The sequence below is a fragment of the Rousettus aegyptiacus genome, unplaced genomic scaffold (assembly GCF_014176215.1).
Source record: "Rousettus aegyptiacus isolate mRouAeg1 unplaced genomic scaffold, mRouAeg1.p scaffold_m13_p_7, whole genome shotgun sequence".
Taxonomy (NCBI): domain Eukaryota; kingdom Metazoa; phylum Chordata; class Mammalia; order Chiroptera; family Pteropodidae; genus Rousettus; species Rousettus aegyptiacus.
The window spans coordinates 64,105,161-64,111,160 of NW_023416310.1; the positions used below are offsets into that span (position 1 = coordinate 64,105,161).

General features: G+C 36.4%; 1 pseudogene; it reads left to right on the top strand.

The window, feature by feature from the left end:
• Positions 1–687: 687 nt before the first annotated feature.
• Positions 688–806, top strand: LOC118605713 (annotated as a pseudogene).
• The last annotated feature ends 5,194 nt before the right edge of the window (positions 807–6,000 follow it).

Genomic DNA, 6,000 nt, shown 5'->3' on the forward strand with positions numbered 1-6,000 from the left:
GAAACATGTGAAAGACCTATATAATGAAAACTACAGACTCGATTAAAAGAAATCAAAGAATTTACAAATAAATAAAAAGATATTCCATGTTCTTGGGTTGGAAGGACCAACATAGTTAAAATGACCTTATTTCCTAAAGTATTATACAGATTTAATTCAATCGCCATCAAAATCCCATTGACATTTTTTAAGGAAATGGAACAAAAAAATCATCAGATTTGCATGGAAGCACAAAAGACCTGAATTTCCAAAGCCATCATAAGAAAATAGAGTGAGTCTGGATGCATCACTCTGCCCAACTTCAAATTATACTACAAAGTGACAGTAATCAAAATGACATGGTATTGGCAGCAAAACAGACACACAGACCAGTGGAACAGAATTGAGAGTCCAGAAAGAAACCCATATTTATACGAGTAAATAATATTTAACAAAAAAGCCAAAAGATACAGTGAAGAAAGGAAATTCTCTTCAATAAATGGTGCTGGGAAAACTGGAAAGCCACCTGTAAAAGAATGAAACTAGACTATTGTCTATTACCACACACCAAAATTAACTCAGAATGGATTAAGGACCTGAATATAAGACCTGAAACAATAAAATGCATAGAAAAAAAATAGGAACTAAATTCAAGGTCCTTGGACTTAAAGAGGATTTTATGAATTTTACCTCAAAAGCAAGGGAAATGCCTATGGCCATGCTACACCAAACGTGCCTGATCTTGTCTGGTCTCAGAAGCTAAGCAGGGTCGGGCCCAGTTAGTACTTGAATGAGTGACCACCCAGGAATACCAGGTGCTATAGGCATTAAAAAAAGAAAAGAAAAGAAAAAGCAAGGGAAGTAAAAGCTAAAATAAATGAATGGGACTACATCAAACTAAAAAGCTTCTGCTCAGTAAATAAAATCATCAACAAGATAAAGAGACAACCTCCGAATGGGAAGTATATTTGAAATACCTCCAATAGGGGCCTAATATCCAAAATATACAAAGAACTCATACGACTCAATATCAACAAAAAACCAAATGATCCAATCAAAAAATGGGAAGAGGACCTGAACAAACACTTCTTTCTAGAGGACATAAAAATGGTCAACAAATATATGAGAAGATGTTCAACATTGCTAGCTATTAGGGAAATGCAAAACAAAACCACAATGAGATACCATCTCACACCTGTTAGAATGGCTATAATGAACAGGACAAGTAATAACAAATGTTGGAGAGGATGTGGAGAAAAAGGATCCCTCATTCACTGCTAGTGGGACTGCAAATCGGTATAGCCACTATGAAAAACAGTATGGAGGTTCCTCAAAAAACAAAGACTTCATGTTACAAGTAATCTGAGTGGCAAACATAATATGATTTCTTGTGTGTGTGTGTGTGTGTGATATTAAAATTTAAAAGTTGTATTTCTCCCTGTTGCTACTATTACAGTGGTCTGTGTGTGTGTAACCCAGATAATGCAGCCCCCCCAAAAATGTCTTAGCTACCCGAAGTGTGTAAGATAAACAGACACCTGTGCTGCTGGTTGATAAGACACCAAAGATGTCATCATAGAGTATAAAGCAAAAGAAACTCTAATACAGACTTAGAGAGCGTGCTCCCTATCCTCCCGGGACTGTGTTCCTCCGTCTCTTGGTTCCTGACTGCTCTGCTTCAAAGAAGAGGCCTCCGCTGATCGACCATCGCAGATCGACAGCATCCGAGCCAGCATCGACCAGCCACCGCTTAATACGTGTCTTGTCTCCACCAGCACCACCACGTGGTCTACTAAGACTGAAATCCATTAGGATCTGGCATGATTAAACTTGTGTGATGCTCTGGCAACTATTTGTGTGTGTGTGTCATCCTTGCTTAGTTGATTACTCGCTGGGCTCGTTATATGTTCGTATCTCAGACAAAGTGCTCTCAGATTCTCATACTGGCTTGGCCTTAGGGAGTGAGTTGAGCCACCTGGGCACACGTCCATGGAGAAGTTGGACACTTGATCTACCATATCATCCAGCAATCCCTCTACTGGGTATTTACCCCAAAGACTTGAAAACTCATCCGAAAAGATATTTGCATACCGATGCTCATAGCAGCATTATTCATAGTGGACAAGACATGGAAGGAACCGAAGTGTCCTGTAATAGATGATTGGCTAAAGAAGCTGTGGTAAATACAATGGAATATTACTCAGCCACGAGAGGAAATGAAATACTGCCATTTGCAGCAACATGGATAGACTTTGAAATAATCATACTAAGTGAAATAAGCCAGACAGAAGTTGAAAATCACATGATATCACTTATATATGGGATATAAACCTAAAAGCAACAAATGAATAGGACAAACAGAGACTTGTGGACATGGACAATGGACTAGAGTTTACTAGAAGGTAGGAGGAGGGAGAATAGGGGAGGTAGACAGGGGAAAAAATTTAAATAATTTCTTACATTAAAAAAAATTAACATTATGTTTTGAACATTTACCATGTCATTAAACATTATCCTAAAACGCTCTTAATGAGTTTATAATATTGCATTGTATCGACTCTATATATTGGTAATTTATAATATTTCTAAGTTTTTAATCTTACATGCAATCTGACAACAAATATTCTTTTACATGAATCTTTGAGCTCATCTTTGTTTATGGCATTTTAAAATAAAAGCATATTTATTTCTAACTTTTCCATAAGCTGGTTTGTAATTATCATATTTTAATAAACTTTAAATGAGGGATATATAAATAGGTTACTACTTCTCAGTGGTCTGTCAAACTCAGAATCTCAGTCTCTATCCTGTGCTTTATTAAACAACACTAAAACAATGTTTTTAGACAAGATAACAATTCAACTTTGGTCAGTATAATAAATATTCATATCTATTATGATAAGAATTTTATAATTATTTTTCATAAAATAAATTTATATCATCGTGCAATTTATTCTTCATTGTTGAAACATTTGAGTGGTCAGAAATGTATTTATCATCATTTAAGTATGTCTGGAATGAAAATTCTAAAGCTAGGAGGTCAGTCTTTAAGAGATAAACAGATGGGTTAGACTGATGGTACCCATGCTTGAAGCCAAGTTTTGTACAATTTAATATTTAAAGGACTGTTATGAACTTAGGGTTCATAAAGAGAGAGTGGTGTATAGATTATATATTCCTGGATGGCTTCCTGGAGGCAGTTGAATGTCTGTCATTCCTGAAAGACAACTCGACTCTTCTAGGGCAATACTTATAACATGATAGTGAAAGGGAGTCAGGGAGGAGATTTTGTGAATGGGAAAGAGCAGGAGTTTCTTAAGTGATGAGCCTGGTAATGATCATCTTTTGTGCATAATTTTCTAAATGATCTAACTTAGACCTGAAGAGCTTTCTCCAAAGCCAGAACTAAATGTCATATCCTAGCCTAAAGCAAAGTTTTCTCTTTTTTAACAATGAAAAATTGTAAGTCTGAATTATTAAGAGACTAGATGTCCCATATTGTCATGAATGTTTGCAATGCGATTGATTATATAGACACTGTCAATAGTATATCATAGTCAGTTTGTATGATGAGTTAATACTCTGTCCCCTTTATGTTTTCTTAAAATATGTGTTATTGGGAGGGAAACATTTAAAAGATTTTTAATGACATTGTTAATATTCTATGAAAATTGACACATGAAATTGGTAGTAGCTTGTGAAACTCAATGATAATGCACCTAAATATATTTTCAGACCATTGTTATTCCAAATATTGCTGAGGCAAAAACAGATACAGGCTGTGGGATGGAAGTCATATGTCACACTGGAGTGCGCTCATTTGCCCAACTTTCCACAAAATGGGTCTCAGTATTATCTTCCTATAGCCATATGGCAAAGTAAATGAAGCTACTATCTTCTTCCACACTTCTGACAAAGTCAGGTAGCTCACTTGGCAGGAAAGCATGAAAAGCTGAAAATATCACTTCTCTCTGGGAGCTTGGAATTCTTTTTCCATGGTCTCCAAGGTGAGCAACTCCTGAAGTCGATGAAGCCCCTGAAAGCATATAAAATTTTTGAAAGGTTCCGTGTGCATGGTGGAGGGGAAAGGAAAGAGTCAGATTTGCAATGTTGTGTGTGATTCCAAATAGGTGAAGAACCTCGGTTTCTACCAACAAGATCGTGGGGAGACGATTTTAACTACAGAGTTGTCACTACATTTTTTTACTTACGGTGAAAATATTTTCCTATTTTCTAAACCAAAAATAGAAGCATCAGCAGACATATGGTCTAACAAAAGTACAGTGTTCTGCTCTGTTTGGTTTAATTGAGGCTCTCTGACAAAATCTTGGACAGATGGTGGGTGTGAGGTTTCTAACAAACCCTTTCTTTCTCTTCTCAAGTCTGTCCGTAATCACATCAAAGTCCCGGCCCCAGTTCCTGAGCTTACACAGTCAGGACAGAGACAAGGCCGTGGCTTCTGTCCTCCAGACACTTACAAGTCTCAGGTAGAAACAACTATATAAGCTCATCATCTCAATATTTGTGTGGGGGTCAAATTCCTAAAAGAAAAAAGGACCTGTTAAAAAGCATTTCCTTTTTTATAAATTATGCCAGCTTTCATTTACATTTTTTTCCTGGCTTTATTGAAATATAATAGACACTTAATTCCTCATATTTACATGGTATAATTCAATAAGTTTTTTTTCAATTATAGTTGTCATACAGTAAGATATTAGTCAGCTATACAGCATAGTGATTAGAGATCTATATAACTCACAAAGTAATCACCCCACTAAATTTAGTACTCTTCTTCCCCCTTACATATTTATTACAACATTATTAATTACTCACCTTATGCTATGCTTTATATCTCATGTCTGTTTCATAACTATCTATTCATACTTCTTAATCCCTTTGCCTTTTTTCACCATCACCCCACCCACATCTCATCTAGTACCCCTCAAAATATTTTCTGTTTCTATGAGTTTGTTTCCATTTTTTTTTTTTTGCTGTTGTTGCTGTTTATTATGTTCTTTAGATTCCAAATGTGCGTGAAATCATGTGGTATTTATCTTTATCTGACTTCCTGAATTCAGTTTAATATCCTCTACGTCCATCAAGGCAATATCTTTTTCCATTCCCTCCCTTTTTTAGTCTCTGTGTGTCTTCTAATCTGAAGTAAGTCTCTTGTAGGCTGCATATGTAGGTGTCCTCTTTTCTTATCCACTCAGCCACCTTATATTTTGGATGGAGTATTTAATTCTTTTCCATTTGACATACTTGTTGATAGGTATGTGCTTATTACCATTTTTTATTCATGTTTTTGATACTTGTTTTTCTTCTTAGAGAAGTCCTTCCAACATTTCTGGTAATATTGGCTTGGTGTTGATAAATTCTTTTTGCTTATGTTTGTCTGAGAATCTCTTTATCTACCCTTCAACTCTAAGTGATAGCTTTGCTGGATAAAGTATTCTTGGTTGTAGGTCCTCGACTCTGGCCCTTGCTCCAACAGCTCAGTGTAAGTCCCTGGTGCCCCTCGAGCAGCTGACATGGAGCTAGTGCTCAGATCGAGCGAGTATGTCACTGCAAAAGTCTGCTAACAAACATGCCCCTTTTAAGAGATATCTGCAGCTGTAGGCTGCTGCTGCCTTAGCCTCTGGGGACCAGGCAGCCTCCTACCTCCTACTGTTGCAGGGTGATTTCTTATTTCCCTCCTTAATCGTAAGGCTTCTGTTCCTCTAGATCTTCCAAGTGACTCTGCTTGCTGTTTGCTCTGTGTTTCCATCACAACTTTGGTCCAAAAAGAGAATGAACAAAGCCTCTATCTTCCACATCTTTTTGCTCCATCAATCCTACATTTTTTAACCTGCAGATGACTAATGAGAATCAGACTTCATATTTGAAAATATTTAAAATTTTTCTTTCTAGTATTTCTACTGCTATACCCTTTTAAGATTATGAGTCCTAGAAATAAGTGATTTTAAAGGATCTAAGTATTACACCACAGACATTCAATGTCCACTAGGTTTGTCAGTATAG